Below are 19,410 nucleotides of genomic sequence, written 5' to 3' on the forward strand. Positions count from 1 at the left end.
CTCTGAAGATGGCAGCTCCTCTGATCAGTTGCAATCTCAATATTTGGGGAGACTGCAGGAATTTTCCCTGGAAAATTATTTAGAACACTCTGATGAAGTCACAGCACTGACCATGGGACTGTCCATGGTTCACTGAGAGGGTTCTCCCTATAGGTAGAACCTATGATCCAGAGATCAGCTCTGTGTACCTGTGACCATGATGATATCCAGAGACCACAAGTCAAAATCTAAACTCTCAGACAGGTCTGGTGCCTAGGCTTTTTAACAAGATTACATAAAACACTGATAAAAGATTAATAAAAGAGAGCTTTCCTGTTCCAATTCCTAGTCTATTCCAAAAAGGAGGATGCCATAGGAAGGAGAAAACACCTGACGTAAAATGAGACCAGAAGCTGTGATGAATAAAAACACAGGTGCTTATTTCCCAAGCTCAATATCCCATGTGAAAAAATTTACTCGAAGGCTTATACTGTAGGATTGAATACAAATGATAACGATGGGAGAAAAGTGCAGCTAAGAGACACATGAAGAGGTGGAGGAAGGTGAGCATCCATGACTCACCTTCAGCTGAGTAAGGAGTTATCACTGGTCTCTGACAGATACCATCAAAGTCCCTGGCCAGACTCTTGGAAGGTTAACAGCCCTACTGAGCTGGGCCCAGGACACACCGAAGCCCAGGAGGTCTGGAACTTTTGTCATGGTATCAATTCCAGGAAGGAGGCTCTGATATGGGACCAGGAGTCCAAGGCTGATTTTCTGCTCCTAGAAGCATCTGGAGGAATTTGGGGCTCCATTATCCTTCCTTAGTCTCTTTTTTTTTTACCCCACAGCTGATGAAAATATTCTTCACTTGCCCTCAATGAAGATCCCATGGGGAGTAGTAAGCATAAGCACCAACTATTCAATGTCTCAAAGGAGCTGAGAAGGAATGAGAGACCCTGGGGAGCCCAGTTGTGCTGTTGGTCTCTGGAGACAGACTTCTGGGAAATTTCCACTATGGACTATACCCCCTCCTCCTCACCCTTGTCTCTGTCTGCACAGGTGATGTGCTAGGCACATCATCCTGTGTGAATGCTCCCACAGGACCGTGAGCTGGGTCCACGCCAAACCATGGCTCAGTTCAACATAGTCATTGGGTCTCTTCTAATGAGTTCTTCATTCTCAGGTCCCCTCTCATCTCTCTCTCTCTATTTTTTTAAAAAATTTAATTTGTTTTAATTAGTTATACATGACAATAGAATGCATTTATGCACTTTGATATATATGGGATATAATTTCTCATTTTCTGAGTATACATGTTGTAGAATCATATTGGTCATGCAGTCACCTACATACATAAAGTAATAATGTCTGTTTCACTCTACTATCTTTCCTATCCCCGCATCTCCTCCCCTTGCCTCTCTTCACTTCCCTCTACCTAATCTAACATAATACTATTCTCTATCATCCGCCCTGACTTATTGTAAATTAACATACATGTATTAGAGAAAATCTGTGGCCTTTGGGTTGTTGGGATTGGTGTACTTTGCTTAGCGTGGTATTCTCCAACTCCAACCATTTACTGACAAATGCCATAATTTCATTCTTCTTAAAGCTGAGAAATATTTCATTGAGTATATATACCACATTTTCTTTATCCATTCATCTATTGAAGGACACATAGGTTGGTTCCATAGTTTAGCTATTGTGATTTGTGCTGCTATAAACATTGTCTTGCAGATTCCACCAGCTCCTATGTATGACAAAGTCACCTTTAGGGTGAGTATCCCCCTGTCAGAGGGCCACAGTCACCTGCTCTGGAGAAAACGTTCTAAGGCACATGTTCACTGGTAACAGCAAAAGACAATTCAGTCCCCTGAACTAGTGATTTATGAGGATGGCAAATGGCTTTCAGGGATCCCTGACCAATTCTCTGGCTTCAGGTCAGAAAACATAGCCACCCTGACCATCAGCAGAGCCCAGGCTGGAGATGAGGCAGATTATTATTGTCAAAGGTGGGAGAGCAATCCTGAAACCGACAGCGACTCAGCAGATGAAGAAGTGAGACACAAACCCCTTTCTTTTCCGTGTCACATTCTTATAACCCCCAGGAGGACAGGTGTTAAAGCCATAAACTGGTCTTGCCAGCTCACTCAGATCTAAGGCCTTAGGATGCCCTTTCTTTCTTTCCAGCATCCAGGTAGGCTCTGCAGAGGGGAACAGGAGTGGATATACAGGTGACATAACCAGGGTGTTCTGGTGGTTTTTTTTTTTTTTTTTTTTTTTTAGGTGTGTGGTCTGTGTCAGGGAGGATAAGAGGACCTGAGTGGAAGGACAGACAGAAGGCATCATGAGACTTGTTGTTGTTGCTGTTGTTATTGTTTTTGGAAGGAGTACTGGGGATTGAACTCGGGGCACTCAACAACTTGGCCATATCCCCAGCTCTATTTTGTATATTATTTTGAGACATGGTCTCATTGAGTTGCTAAGCACCTCGCCATTGCTGAGGCTGGCTTTGAAATTTTCATTCTCCTGTCTTAGCTGCCCGGGCCTTTGGGACTTCAGGCATTTGCCACTATTCCAGGCCTGGCTCTGTTCTTGATCCCTGAATTTACATTTAGTGTAGACTGGGAAACTTGTGGTCCATATGTCCCAGATTAATCCCAGTAGTGCCCAACTCTTGATAAGCTCCTGGAGCCACAGGTTTCTATGCAGCTTGTGATTCTGAACACAGCAAACCAGTGTAGTGGTCCTTTTGGTAGCCCTCTGCAAGACCAACTACCCATTCCCACACAGAGGGCAATTCAGATCTGATGACTACCTGAGGTCAAGGTGCCTGGCTCTGCCTCTCTAGGGATCCAACATCACGTAACTACAGATATCATGGCTCCAACTGCCCTTTCAGCCACCAGGTGACCATGGTATGCCTTCTTACACCCCACGGAAACACAGTCATTAATACATTCAACCAAGTGTTTTATGCCATACCTGGAAAATTTCTTAACTGATGGTGTGCTTGTTAATAGTTCCTAGAAATGCCTAGGTAATGCAGAATTTCACACAGGCAAACTTCTTTTCAACAGACTACCCAGAAACATAGAATAAAGAAAATTCTGGGAAATATTTCAAAATATAAAGCACACAGTCCACCAACTGGTTATTGGAACCTACACAATTTATAATCCACATAATGTCCAAAGAAAGATGATACCATGATCCATGCTCCCATGAAGCTATGCTAGTTAAAACCATAAACATGGCTGGAGTTGTGGCTCAGTGGTAGGGCACTAGCCTTGCATGCCTGAGGCTCTGGGTTCAATCCTCAGCACCACATAAAATATTTGATAAAATAAAGATATTGTGTCCATCTACTATTAAAAAATAAATTTAAAATCCATAAACATGTTCACTCTTTCACCATAAGATTATGCAAAATTCTTTCTGACTTTTGGATGACATAATTCTTCCCAGAACTGATCCACATTACATTTTCAAACACTTATCTCAAAGACAAAGAAATAAAGTTAGCATGTCTTAGTTGGAAGATAAGAGGAAGGGGGTGTAGGGCATGACTTGCTGCCCACTTCCCGGTCTTGGGGCTGCACATGTGGCTGGGATGGCTCCTGGCGATCAGCCAGGAGGTGGTGCTGTGGGTGGTGATGGAAAAAACAGACCACCTCCAGAATAGGTCCAGGACTCTTCTGCCCTCATGGACAGTTTATGCCTTCCCTTATGGACTATGGGATGGCTGTACACATGAACTCGCTCCACCTCTCTGACCTTTATCCTGATTGGCTCCTGTGCAGTATATAAGTTGTGTGTACTTCCTCAGTAAATGAGATCCTGCTTCGACTCATCTCCCTGGTGCGTCTGATTGTCCCCTGGAGAGGGAGGGCTGGGTGTGGGCCACCAGTTGACCTTTACCTTTCTTGACTCGTCCTGGTTGGGGCGTGTTTTCCCCACTACTCCTGCTGGTCAGGAGGAAACGGGGACTAAAAACCCTGACAAAGGGGGATGATAAAACAGAAATATTTAGCTAAACTGTATCTAAATATTCATGTTAAATACTTGAAACTCCTTGTGACTGGTCCCAAGGTTCTAGCTGATACTCATATGACTCTTCACTATGTATTCCACATCACCTGAACCTTTAGCAGACACCTCCATTCCCCAGTATGAGGACCCAAAGTTTATTCCTGACATCCCTGGTCCCTTTTTATCCCTGCATTAATGAGGATATGGCTACTTTCTACTTTTAATCAAGAATAATTGGTGAACAGAGGACTGCCTACATTTGATCCATATTCTTTGTGCTATGGCTTTAGTGTCTCAACCAACACTTAGGTTGAAATTCAGTTCACATTGTGAGAGAGTTAGAGGGTAGAAATGTAATCTGACTATATATTTAGAAGTGAGACCTTTGAAAGTTAATCAAGGTTAAGTGAAGGAATAGAGTAGAGTCTTCATCCAATGGTACTGTGGCTCTAGACGAGGAAGAGAAACCTGAGCAATGATTCCATCTTGCCACCTCAGGACTCTGCAGAGTCTCTGTCAGCAGAAAGACACCAGAGACCAAATATATGCTGGTGCCATGTTCCTGGACATATAGAATATGGAGCTAAATAAACCTTTTTACCTCCTAAGTTACCAGTCTGTAATCAGTGATAACCTAAAAAAAAGGACTAAGAAAATCAGAACTGGGCAATAAGATCTTTGTCAGTAACCAATACATAAAAATTTAGAAACATAGACTGGAGGACCTTAGAGAAAAAGGCTAGAAAAAGTTCAAAATGCATAAAATGGATAGTTATGGGTGATTCTGTTGAGGAGCCAGAGACTAAAGTATTAGGAAAAGTTATAAGTTCTTAAAGATTGGCTATATTGTCATGACCAGGACACTGATAAATTTGTGGACAGATGAGGACATCATGCTGATGAGAGCTTAGATGGAAAGGAGCAGTGGGTTTTCAAGAACTGGAAGCAAGACCATCTTTATTAGGAAAAGCAAGGAATCATGCTGAACTGATTTTTTGGGACCAATTGTTTAAGGTTCCCACCTTAACTTATGTTGAATTTTACCCTAATTGTCAGATATTAAGATGATGGAAACAATGTGATCATGATATTTGGAAGTGGTAACTTTGGGGGAAATTAAATGAGATGGAAATTAAATGAGATGGTAAGTGTGGGGCACAGTTCCAAAAAGACAAGCAGGAGAAACCTGAGCAAGGATAAGTCTTATCTATCTGTTTCTATCACCATATAATGCCTTATACCATCTTGAGACTCTGCAGAGTGTCCCCAACAGTAAGTAAGAAGGGCCTCATCAGAGCTTGCCAGAGACAACCTAGAACAGTCCAGACTTCAAATCCATGAGTGGCTACTGAATATTAGAATGCCTCTCCACCCACATACGCAGGGTATGGACCACCTGCCCAGATGTCACTGAGCCTCAGTTTTGCTCCTTCTTCATCTTAGACATGTAAACTCCGTCACACAATGATCACTATTGGATCTGTCTGACATGATGACTGCTGGTTCACACAGTTTTCAATGTGTGATCCCTTGAAGTCCCATGAAACCTTGCTTCTGCCAGGACCTGGAATTGCAGGATCTGGTTTTCAAAAGATGCACAATTCCTGTTATAGATAACATGGTCTTAATCCAGAACTCCATATTCAACATGTAAATTCTTCTAGAGGACACTAACCTAAACACAATGTTTGTGCTCTCATGCCAACTTCTAAACTATCACAGAGACTACTGGATACAATTTCCCACACAGATAGGCAACTGACCCCCTTGTGTGACATAGAGATCATTCCTGCTCTGGAATCCACACCTATTCATCATTGTCTCTTAATATTAGAATTGGACCAATATCCCCAAAGCTGTTTGTGCAAATCTTAGAAGTTTTGAGGGTTTCTCCTCCCATTGGTGGGAAGGGTAAAATCAAATAATTTTGTGGAATATTATTTGTAGAAACATTATTTTGTGGAAGATTTTCCCATTATTTTGGCTTGGAAAGCTCCAAACAGCTAAACCCTAAATATTTGAGCTAATATGGAGAAATGAAATTTATTATGATATCTTTCTCTCACTCTCTGGAATGCATGTCTCTGCAAATCATTCAATATACTTGCCTATTTGTACTCATCCAATAGAGTTTCAATGAAATAGTATAGTTCCAGGAGTTTCTTCTGGTTGTCACATTGGTCCAAGCACACATGGAGAGTGAATGAAGTACAGAGGTAAAATGCATATATGCAGTGATGTGCAGTTTCCTGTGAATGCACACCATTTTTGACCCTGCATTCTTAGAGGAATAGAGAGGAATTTTACTTCCCCATCAACTGTGCATTCCATGCACCTGAAGACATGTTATTCTGGTCTAGCACAGTCCACCACTCATTGAGTAATGGACAGTAAGATGACTTTCTGTCTGGATATACAGAAATCTACTTCTACCTTGAAGGATTCATTCAAATGTTATTGTAGGCAACTCATAAATTAAATCAATATTAAAACTAACTGTAACTCTGCCATTGTCTTCTGAGAATCTAAGTAGGAAGAGAAGAAAATTTTTGAAATATTTATTGTCTGATCACACAACAATGTGTACAAGAGAGAATTCAAGTCTTTTTAGCAAAGTATTTCCTTTTTTTTCCCCAGCCCTTCAACTGTGTCAGCTGTCAATGATATTGGAATCACAAGAATGTGTGACATGTCAATAAATATCATGTAGAACTATCAAAAAAAAAAAAAACTTACCATAACCATGATTCCCTTGGATTTTTAAGGTTGCACTATTTTATCCTACTCCACATCCAAAGATATGCTATTTTTATTTTTTTAAAAATTTTTTTTTAAGAGAGGGCGAGAGAGAGAGAGAGAGAGAGAGAGAGAGAGAGAGAGAGAGAGAATTTTTTTTAATATTTATTTTTTAGTTTTCGGCAGACACAACATCTTTGTTTGTATGTGGTGCTGAGGATCGAAGCCGGGCCTCATGCATGCCAGGTAAGTGTGCTACCGCTTGAGCCACATCCCCAGCCCAATATGCTATTATTCTAATTTTAATTTGAAAATTTGAATAGGGTAGAAATAGGGGAAGACTCATTGTGTATCATGAACATAATGGTTCTGGCATGAAATGGTTTAATGTTTCCCAGTCATATAATCCATGTTGTGAACATCCGATCTGCCCTGGCAGTGAGATGGCACCATTGAAAAACTTAAAGAAGCAGGCATTGTGGTGCCCATGAAACTTTAGAAATATAGGCAGCAGCTATATTTTGCTCTCCCTGAATTTAAAGTGCTCTCTTATGCTGGGAATGTTCTTTGGGGACACTTCTTGCAGTGCATTTCGCCTGAAAAAAATGGTTCACATCTAAAATTGAGGGTTGAAATGGGTCTTAGCATAGTTCCTCTTGAACCTTCTTCATAAGTTCTGAGGGTTTAGAAACAAGAAACAAGTTGGCCATATATCTACTACATCAAAAGATGAAGAATTATCACCATTTTTCTCTGCAGATCAGACCTCAGGACAGCCACTTGGAATCATTCTTCATAAATGTACTTACCTTGCTTCTGATGGTTATGCATAGTCACATGACCAGTTATTTCAGAGTACTATTATCACTATTTCTATCAATGGATGCAAATGTTGCCCAAACTGTGAAATCAGCTTATGAAGGTGTGTTTTCTGAGCTGAGAATGGGTCTTCAGGGCAGATCTCTCCTGTGTCTCTGAGGCCAAGCCCTGCTCTGGAAAACACAGAGCTTCTCTAGGAACTGTCCTGGATTCTAGCTGATTTGCATAATAGACAGGGATCTCCAGTAAAGGGATGAGGCTGGCTTAGGAGGAAGGCAGGCCAGTCTGAGCCTCAGGAAGCAATATCAAGGAGGCCTCTTCTATGAGCTGGACTCCCCTTCACTGTGCAGGTTCTGCCCCAGGGATGCTGCCCACCCACAGCCTAGGTGTCTGGGATCAGCCTAACCCTGATTCTGAGCTCTCTGGGCCCTGCCTGTGGTGAGCAGTATCCTGATGCAGGAGAGGGGGCTAAATGCCTGAGGTTCCCACATTGTGATCATTGGCTTGTGTGAGACTAAGGGGCTGCAACTGCCAGTAAGATGGACAGGCTTCCTCATGAGTCAGAGGCTTCATTCACCTCCCAGACTCATGGGCTATTGGAACTAAGATTGAAGTGGGTGGGGTGAGGACCCAAAGATTCCCTAGAGAGAGAACAGACTAGGCAGACAGAGGAACTTCTGGAAGATCCCTTTATTATTATTCCCACTGCTTTTTTCCCCCTGGCAGTCTTCATAGCCTCCTAAGAGCTGACTTAGTACAACTACTCAGCAACATTGACCTCCAGGTAGAAAGCTAGAACCTATGAGGGGTCCAACATGGCGACGGGCACAGAGAGATCAAGTCTCTGACCTCTTCAGCTGCACGGGTTTAGGGAGTCGTAAACTGTCTAAATGCTGTTTGCTCAGGATCACTAGGCAATGCTGAGCTGACATGGATCTGGGGCGAACAGTCTGGGCCTCTCAGAACACACACAGAGACCGGATCGGCTGCATTCAAGTTCCTGTTCGCCTGCTTCTTGCAGCCAAACTGCTGTGACTCAGCACTAACGTCCCCGCTCAAACAACGGGTTGGCCCTTCTGAACTTACGGAGGTAAAAGCCAACCAAGCCTTCAGAGGCAGTGGCCACAGGATTGAAACGGGGCTTGGGAGAGACAGTCAGGACCCACCCATTGCATTGGTCACCTGGCAAAGGGAATGAATTGTCACCATTTGCATGGGATACCACCATGGCAGAGAACTGACGTCACCAGAACGCGGCGGAGGAAATAACTTCATTGAAACGAGCGGTGACAGGTGTGTAATCCCCTAGCCATCCCTCTCCACACAGCGGGGAAACCTTAAGGGCCCCTCCAAGCTCTCCCATAAGGGCCCCTCCCAACTCTCCCGTGAGCGTGATAGCCAGACTGAGGGAATCAGAAGTGGCGTGGAGCTCCCGGCTACCGCTCCCACCAGTGCTGACAACTGAGGTCTCTTGCACCAGCTACTGGGGGCATGTCTACCGGAGGGCAAGCAAATTCACTGGGGGTTCTCAGCCCCAAGCACTACAAACTTAGGGTCTGAGGGAATGGCAGACAGGGAGAGTGTGCCCAGGCGTTCATGAAAACAGGGTTCCCAGGAGCAGCAGATCTGGCGTGTAGCCAGTATTGTGGTGAGCATCACCGGTGAGCAAGGCCTGGCTTGAGGAAAAGTGGGGAAGTGACTAGACACAAGAGAAGGCCCTAGGCACTCAGGATTGGAGACCCGCCCAGTCTGGGAGGAAGAGCTGCTGCACAGTGATTGGTTCTCGCCTATTGAGAGGAGAAGCTTGGCCCAGTGGGCACAGCTCCACCTACTGGAAGAGAAGTTAATCAAGCTCCAAGACTGCATTTATTAATTTTTTTTTTCATTTTCATTTTGTTGTTGTTGTTGTTGTTGTTGTTTTTTAATTTTTTTTTTGATTTATTATTTTATTATTATTATTTTTTAATTTTAATTTTCATTATTATTATTATTATTATTAATTTTTTTCTTTTCTATTTTTTTTGTCTTCTTTTCAATTTTCTTATTCCCCCTTCCTTGAATTCTACCTGCTTACTATCATTCTCTTTAGTGACTACTTCCCTTCCCTTCTAATATCTTTCATCCCAAGCATCAAATAAATTTATAAGAGTAAACAGTAACTAAGCAGTCAAACAGAACAAGAAGTAACATGAGCAGCATAAAAAAGTAAGGAAGAAAAGGAGTACAAACAATGCAGGACAGCCTAAATATTCAGGAGGACCTAGAGTCATCAGAAAAATGGTCATATAAAGAACTGAAGGAATACCTTAGACAGATGGAATGGAACTTTAAAGAGGATATGAGACAGCAAATTCAAACAGTGAAAGAACACATTGAAAATGAATTACATAAATAGACAAAAGAAGAAGTTAAGCTTCTTTATCAGGAGATAGAGATAATAAAAAAATAAAACAATAATTCTAGAAATGAAGGAAATTATAAACCAAATTAAAAACTCAAGTGAGAGTATCACTAACAGAGTGGAGCAAGTAGAAGCCAGAATGTCAGATAATTAAGACAAAATATATCGTCTTGAAAAGATTCTAGCCAACTCAGAAAGGCTGGTAAAAAATCACGAGAAAAACATCCAAGAGATATGGGATAACATAAAAAAACCAAACTTACGTGTCATCGGGAAAGAGGAAGGTATAGAGACTCAAACCAAGGGAATGAGTAACCTGCAGAATTAAATAATTACAGAAAACTTTCCAGAAATAAAAAAGGAGAAACAAACTAAATTAAAAAAAAAAGATAAATAATCAAACATGGCTGGAAGTACAAACCATAGATCAATAGTAACTCTAAATGTTAATGGCTTAAACTCTCCAATAAAGCGACATAGGCTGGTAATATGGATAAAAAAAAAAACAAATCCAACAATATGCTGCCTCCAGGAGACACATCTGATTGGAAAAGACATACACAGACTGAAGGTGAAAGGTTGGGAAAAAATATACCACACACATGGTTCTCGTAAGCAAGCAGGGGTGGCCATCCTCATATAGAATAAAATCGACTTCAAGACTAAGTTAATCCAAAGGGATAAGGAAGGACATTATATTCTGTTAAAAGGAACCATTCACCAACAAGATATAACAATTATCAATATTTATGCACCAAATAATGGTGCTGCGACGTTCATAAAACAAATTCTCCTCAAGTTGAAGAATCAAATAGACCACAACACAATAATTATGGGTGACTTCAACACACCTCTCTCACCATTGGACAGATCCACCAAACAAAAGTTGAATAAAGAAACTATAGAACTCAATATCACAATCAATAACCTAGACTTAACTGACATATGTAGAATATATCAACCATCATCAAGTGGATATACTTTTTTCTCAGCAGCACACGGATCCTTCTCAAAAATAGACCATATATTATGCCATAGGGCAACCCTCAGTAATTATAAAGGGTTGGAGATAATACCATGCATTTTATCTGATCATAATGGAATGAAACTGGAAATCAATGATAAAAGAAGGAAGGAAAAATCCTAGATCACATGGAAAATGAACAATATGTTACTGAATGATCAATGGGTTACAGAAGACATAAAGGAGGAAATAAAAAAATTCTTAGAGATAAATGAAAATACAGACACAACATATCAGAATCTATGGGACACAATGAAAGCAGTTTTAAGAGGGAAATTCATCAACTGGAGGTCATTCCTCAAAAAAAGGAAAAACCAACAAATAAATGAGCTCACACTTCATCTCAAAGCCCTAGAAAAGGAAGAGCAAAACAACAACAAATGTAGCAGAAGGCAAGAAATAATTAAAATCAGAGCAGAAATCAACGAAATTGAAACAAAAGAAACTATTGAAAAAATTGACAAAACTAAAAGTTGGTTCTTCAAAAAAATAAATAAGATTGACAGACCCTTAGCCATGCTAACGAAGAGGAGAGAGAACTCAAATTACTAACATACAGGATGAAAAAGGCAATATCACAACAGATGCTACAGAAATGCAGAAGACAATTAGAAATTATTTTGAAAACCTATATTCCAATAATATAGAAGATAGTGAAGACATCGATAAATTTCTTAAGTCATATGATTTGCCCAGAGTGAGTCAGGAGGATACACACAATTTGAACAGATCAATATCAATGAATGAAATAGAAGAAGCAATCAAAAGACTACCAACCAAGAAAAGCCCAGGACCAGATGGGTATACAGCAGAGTTTTACAATACCTTTAAAGAAGAATTAATACCAATATGTTTCAAGTTATTTCAGGAATAGAAAAAGAGGGAGCTCTTCCAAATTCATTCTATAAGGCCAACATCACCCTGATTCTGAAAGCAGACAAAGACACCTCAAAGAAAGAAAACTACAGACCAATATCTCTAATGAACCTAGATGCAAAAATCCTCACTAAAATTCTGGCGAATTGGATACAAAAACACATTAAAAAAATTGTGCACCATGATCAAGTAGGATTTATCCCTGGGATGCAAGGATGATTCAATATATGGAAATCAATAAATGTTATTCACCACATCAATAGACTTAAAGATAAGAACCATATGATCATCTCGATAGATGCAGAAAAAGCATTCGACAAAGTACAGCATCCCTTTATGTTCAAAACATTAGAAAAACTAGGGATAACAGGAACTTACCTCAACATTGTAAAAGCTATCTATGCTAAGCCTCAGGCTACCATCATTCTGAATTAAGAAAAATTGAAGGCATTCCCTCTAAAATCTGGAACAAGACAGGGATGCCCTCTATCACCACTTCTATTCAATATAGTTCTCTCTCAAAACACTGGCCAGAGCAATTAGACAGACGAAAGAAATTAAAGGCATAAAAATAGGAAAAGAAGAACTTAAATTATCACTATTTGCAGACGACATGATTATATACCTAGAAGACCCAAAAGGATCTACAAAGAAACTGCTAGAACTAATAAATCAATTCAGCAAAGTGGCAGGATATAAAATCAACACTCATAAATCAAAGGCATTTCTGTATATCAGTGACAAAACTTCTGAAATGGAAATGAGGAAGAACACTCCATTCACAATATCCTCAAAAAAAAAAATACTTGGGAATCAATCTAACAAAAGAGGTGAAAGATTTATACAATGAAAACTACAGAACCCTAAAAAGAGAAGTAGAAGAAGATCTTAGAAGATGGAAAAATATACCCTGTTCATGGATAGGCAGAACTAACATCATCAAAATGGCGATATTACCAAAAGTTCTCTATAGGTTTAATGCGATGCCAATCAAAATCCCAACGGCATTTCTTGTAGAAATAGATAAAGCAATCATGAAATTCATTTGGAAAAATAAAAGACCCAGAATAGCAAAAGCAATTCTAAGCAGGAAGTGTGAATCAGGCGGTATAGCGATACCAGATTTGAAACTATATTATAGAGCAATAGTAACAAAAACAGCATGGTACTGGTACCAAAACAGGTGGGTGGACCAATGGTACAGAATAGAGGACACAGAAACTAATCCACAAAATTACAACTATCTTATATTTGATAATTGTAGCCCCTTATATTTGATAAAGGGGCTAAAAGCATGCAATGGAGGAAGGATAGCATCTTCAACAAATGGTGTTGGGAAAACTGGAAATCCATATGCAACAAAATGAAATTGAATCCCCTCCTCTTGCCATGCACAAAAGTTAACTCAAAATGGATTAAGGAGCTTGATATCAAATCAGAGACTCTGCGTCTGATAGAAGAAAAAGTTGGCTCCGATCTACATATTGTGGGGTCGGGCTCCAAATTCCTTAATAGGACACTCATAGCACAAGAGTTAATAACAAGAATCAACAAATGAGACTTTCTTAAACTAAAAAGTTTTTTTTCTCAGCAAGAGAAACAATAAGAGAGGTAAATAGGGAGCCTACATCATGGGAACAAATTTTTACTCCTCACACTTCAGATAGAGCCCTAATATCCAGAGTATACAAAGAACTCAAAAAATTAGACAATAAGATAACAAATAACCCAATCAACAAATGGACTAAGGACCTGAACAGACACTTCTCAGAGGAGGACATACAATCATTCAACAAGTACATGAAAAAATGCTCACCATCTCTAGCAGTCAGAGAAATGCAAATCAAAACCACCCTAAGATACCATCTGACTCCAGTAAGATTGGCAGAAATTCTGAAGTCAAACAACAACAAGTGCTGGCGAGGATGCGGGGAAAAGGGTACTCTTGTACATTGCTGGTGGGACTGCAAATTGGTGCAGCCAATTTGGAAAGCAGTATGGAGATTTCTGGGAAAGCTGGGAATGAAACCACCATTTGACCCAGCTATTGCCCTTCTCGGACTATTCCCTGAGGACCTTAAAAGAGCGTACTACATGGATGCTGCCACATCAATTTTCATTGCAGCACAATTCACAATAGCTAGACTGTGGAACCAACCCAGATGCCCTTCAATAGATGCACAGATAAAAAAATGTGGCATTTATACACCATGGAGTATTACACAGCACTAAAAATGACAAAATCATGGAATTTGCAGGGAAATGTATGGCACTAGAGCAGATTTGCTTAGTGAAGCTATCCAATCCCTAAAAAACAAATACCAAATGTCTTCTTTGATATAATAAGAGCAACTAAGAACAGAGCAGGGAGGAAGAGCATAAGAAGATCACCATTAAATAGGGACAAGAGGGGAGAGGGAAAGGGAGAGAAAAGGGAAATTGCATGGAAATGGAGGGAGACCCTCATTTTTATACAAAATTACATATAAGAGGTTGTGAGGGGAATGGGAAAATAAACAAGGAGAGAAATGAATTACAGTAGATGGGGTAGAGGGAGAAGTTGGGAAGGGAGGGGAGGGGGCATAGTAAAGGATAGGAAAGGTAGCAGCATACAACAGTTACTAATAGGGGATTATGTAAAAATGTGAATGTGTAACTGATGTGATTCTGCCATCTGTATTTGGGGTAAAAATGGGACTTCATAACCCACTTGAATCTAATGTATAAAATATGATATGTCAAGAGCTTTGTAATGTTTTGAACAACCAATAAAAAAAAGAAAAAAATAAACTCTCAAAAGAAAAAAAAAGAAAGCTAGAACCATATGCTCTGAAGGTATATTAGGGAATAAATATGCACATTGTTACCAACAAAAACCAGATTGGCCCCTGTGCTGCTCATGTATGATGACAGCCCCCACACAACTCTGACCAATCCCTTGGCTCCAATATGGGAAACACAGCCAATCTGACCATCAGTGGGGCCAGGCTGGAGATAAGAGTGACTATTTTTATGCCATAGTAAATGGCAGTGAGTGCCACTCACACGGGTTCACAATAACACAGATACACACATGGGGCAGGCTCTTCCTCATCCAGGGCTGAGTCTCACTCATCCTTTGAACAATGACCATGACTTTGGTCTCCACTCACTCAGCTGGTTTCTCACTATGGCTATATTACAGAAAAGCATAGATGTCTATTGGAAATGTGGTTTTCCCAAGGAAGTAGTTAGATCTTATATGCAAAGTCTTGCCACTTCCATAAAACGCCTTGCAGAAACTAGTTCAGATTCCAGGATGGAAGGACTCCAGAGAGCCTGGTTAGATACAAGCACTCTCTTCCCTCCATTTTAATGTGGAGTGTGTCAGAAAGGAGACCTGGTTTCTGAACCTCCTCTCAGAATTTGGCATTGGGTTAAGACAAAAAATTATGAGCCTAACAGTATGGAGTCCTCAGGATGAGAAGGGCTTATGTGCCCTGAAAAGAAGTTGGTGTTTGATGTAAGATCAACCAATAGCCCATGCCGTTAGGCAGTGCCCCATGTCTCTTAGATTTGATCAAGGACAAATCCCCCTCATTCCCACAACCAAGGAGATATGCTCATAAGTCTCCCAATTCTGATCAAAATTAAATACTGAGCAGCACAAAACAGGCACATGTTTGTCATTAAAGAGGTAAATTCTGGATTGTAATGACACTTTTATGCAAAGACAAGTCATTGAAAGAGATCAGAATCTAGCTGGTTGTGGTGGCACATGCTTATAATCTCAGTGGCTAGGGAGGCTGAGACAGGAGGATCACAAGTTCAAAGCTGGCCTCAGCAAAAGAGAGGTGCTAAGCAACTCAGTGAGACCTTGTCTCTAAATAAAATACAAAATAGGGCTGGGTATGTGGAAAGAGAGAGAGAGAGAGAGAGAGAGAGAGAGAGAGAGAGAGAGAGAGAGAGAGAGAGAGAAAGAACAGTCAGAAGGTAGAACAGGTGTATGACCATGATATTTGCAAAGCCATATTTAGATTTGTCCTATATATGAAAGGAAACCCCTAATAATATTATATCCAGGATGGATTCTTCATTAGGACAAATGGTTTTAAAAGGTTACTCCAGGTCTTTCAGATCACACAGATAAGCCATAATGGACATTTTAAAAAAGCAAAATAAAAAGTATCTACATAACTCTTTGAGACTTGCATATGAACTGATGTCTTATTTCTAGAAAGGCTGGACCACAAAGGAAAAAACAAACTACAAATAATTTACTGCACAAACTACTACTGATTATTAAATTTACCTTTAATTTGAATAGACCCTGAGTTGACAATAGATGACATTTTGTATATTAATACATAGGGCCTAAGTGATAATTCAGGGAAATGTTTGGGTAAATATCCATGAAATGACTGCTATAGTTGCTTCTAATCTGAATATTTGGTCTTTGGGAAAGGTGCAGGGAGCTGGACACACTTCCAATAATCTGTCCAGGCTCGTGTGAAGGGTAGCATCAGCCCCTACATGCAGCTGATTAATCAGAGGATGAAGCTTCAGTATCCTAATATTTTGACTGAGGATATTTCCACACACCAAGGAGATATGCTCACTGAAATAGATCAGAATCTAGCTGGACAAATCCCTGGATGAGAAAATGAAGGGGATTTGTCCAGGATGACCCTGTATATCCAGGGAAGGTAATTATTGGGAATCTAGATGCTTTTGTTTTTCTCTTCTTCTCCCTGAGTGACATAGGAATTGTCACTCCATTTCTCAGCCCCCCTTTTTTCCCTCCCTATGAAGTATACTTTCAATATTCCATGCTTGCAGGCCAGAGAATCTGTGGCTTGTTAAGGAAAACACTGCTGTGTCACTCATCAGACACTAGGAGACACTCAACACCTGTCCCAGGTCAGGAGGCACAGGCTGTAGCCTAAGTTCCCACCTGGCTGCATGGTAGGTACAGGGTAGAGGGGAGGATCAGAAACTACCTTCTTGGTATATCAAGTTCCATGTAAGCAGGGCTGTGATTAGAGGAACCCACTGTGTCTCATCTCTCCCTGGACTTGAGATTCTTAATATGCTACAAAGATGCCATTGAACTGAGTTTATTACTTGGAAATTTTACCATCAACAATTCTGACTGTGCATTTGCCCTGCCATCAAAATTCTCCTTAGGAGATACTATTATCTTGGACTAAACAGGTTGCAGTCCTGGTCTCCTCACATTGCCACTTTCTTCTCCCATCATCACACACCCACACTCTTCCCCCACTTCATGGATTCTGCTGTCCCTGCACATGTGCTCTGATTTCTCACCAGTCCTGAGGGCGGCTCCAGTGACACATCTGCAGGGGAGTCCCAGCCTCAGGTTATATCCCAGCCTGCCTGTCACTCTCTCTAATCAGTGTATTAATTACCTGCGTATCATTACCGCTGAATGGTTTTTTCACCAGCATTGTTTTAGTTAATTGATTTATTTTTGTTAATTATTTTCCTAGTGGGTAGTAGATATTTTTTAAATGCAAGAATACATGCATTAAAACAGACTCACGAACACATGGAGACTAATTTTTTCTCTTGCAAAATCAAAGCACTTAAAAATAAATACTTATGAAAAATACAAAACAAAACAACTAAGGCATGATGTTTTCTGGCTTCCTTACTCACTTTTTCATTGTGGGAACTGGGGCCTTTTTCAGCTTCTCTTCCACCATCCTTACCAAATTAGCCTTCCATTTTTGTTGTTTACTAAAGACCCTAGATAGCTCTTGCAGCTCCAGCAATCATACCTGAATTTAAGGAGCAAAATGATGCAAAGACTAACATATTTCTTTCCCTCACAAGTACAGGCTTGCATTGACAAGAAACTCTGGTCAACTGAGTGCTCCATGCCATGGTTGTGTGATGTACTTACTACATGGTCAATGCTGGATGTTTATTTTGGAAAAAGTGTCTGGATTTTCAAGAAAGAGAGGAGACTAAGCACAGGCTCTGGTGGGTGGGACAGACTATTAAACTGCACACTAGGTGTATCCAAAGCAGAGCATCAGCCAGAAGATGGAAACTCCTAGAGCAAAGGATGCATCATGTTCCTGCTGAATTCCCAGCATGGAAGTAGGTGGAGACCGCCGTGGGTCTGAATAGACATTGGTGTGAAGGGGCTCCTGTCTGTGTCTGTGCTTCTCACAACTCACTCACATTGACTCTGCACCTGCAGCTGACACTAAGAAGAGCCAGTTCCTGAGTCCAGTGTTACCCAGCACCAGGACCTGGAACCACTTTTATTGACCACTCACCACCCTAAAAAATATGCAGTGATAACTCAGGTGGGTTTTAACCTTCTTCTACCAAATGCACCTGTTCATATTTTCCTGTGTAATGTGATCCTCTCCTTCCTGATCCTAAAACCGGTAACATCCATAGGAAGAAGAAGAATTTCCTCCCTTGGCCAAAGATCAAGAAAACCTGGGCCTGAGGGGCAAGTTCTGAATCTGCACCTAAACCAAGGATACCATGACATGCAGCAACCAGTGTAGAGTGGCCACTAGGGGGCAGTTGAGAATCACCTGACAAAGCCCCCATAGGCTTGGGCTGGGCTTGGGCTTCAGGATTCAAAAGTGCAAGAGGGTTAGTAGTAACCACAACCTGAGATCTAGAGGAAAAGGTGTCATATTTCTACAATATCATCTTCGAAGCAAATTTTTTGGTCTTCATTTCTCTCATATCTAGCTCTTCCAGAATTTTCCTATTTTAGGTGTTTGCACAGGAAATCTTCCTGCTTTTCCCTGACACGTCCTTCCCTTCCTCAAACACCATATCTCACCCTAGAAGGGAGATTTCACATGCAGGAGGGCTAGTGACTATGACATGAGACCTGGAGGAAATGCTGGATTTTTCTCCAGTATGGGGAATAACATTGATGTACGTGTTCATTGATGTCTATGTCTCCAGGAAGGCCCTTCTCTTTGTAGAATGTCCCTGTTGATATGGCAGAGGTCTAGTATTCCTCAGGCCACCATTCATGCTGAAGCTCTGTAACTGTTAGTACTGTAGGGTAGGTGGAGAACCTGCCTACAGTCATTAGGACATGTGAGCCTGAGAACCCAAGATCTGCCTGAGGCCTTCACACAAAGGACAGAGAGATATTGTACCTCACTGGACCTTTACGATACCAGGCACATTTATGGAAGAATTTGACTGACCCACATAGCTTTAGGGGCTGTATCTGGGACAGAATCCCATAGCTGCGGAAACCTCTTATTGTCAACCTTATAGTTTGTTCTGATGACAAAGACAGACTCATATTTTTATAACAAGGTCAGCCCAGATTCCTGGCTAGAAAATAGCCTGGGATGGAGACATGGCCAAGAAGTTGGGACTAGAAAGTAAAGGAGCATTCTGTGAGCTGAGGGTAGTTCTTCAGTGATGCCCCTCCCACTCTTTGGCTCCCTGGGGATGAGCCCTTCTCTGGACACCACATAGCTTCCTCCAGTAGCAGCCCTGACCTGGGCTGATTTGCATAACAGGCATCTGTCCCCAACAAGGGAAT

Source organism: Callospermophilus lateralis, chromosome 1 (assembly GCF_048772815.1).
Source record: "Callospermophilus lateralis isolate mCalLat2 chromosome 1, mCalLat2.hap1, whole genome shotgun sequence".
Lineage (NCBI taxonomy): Eukaryota > Metazoa > Chordata > Mammalia > Rodentia > Sciuridae > Callospermophilus > Callospermophilus lateralis.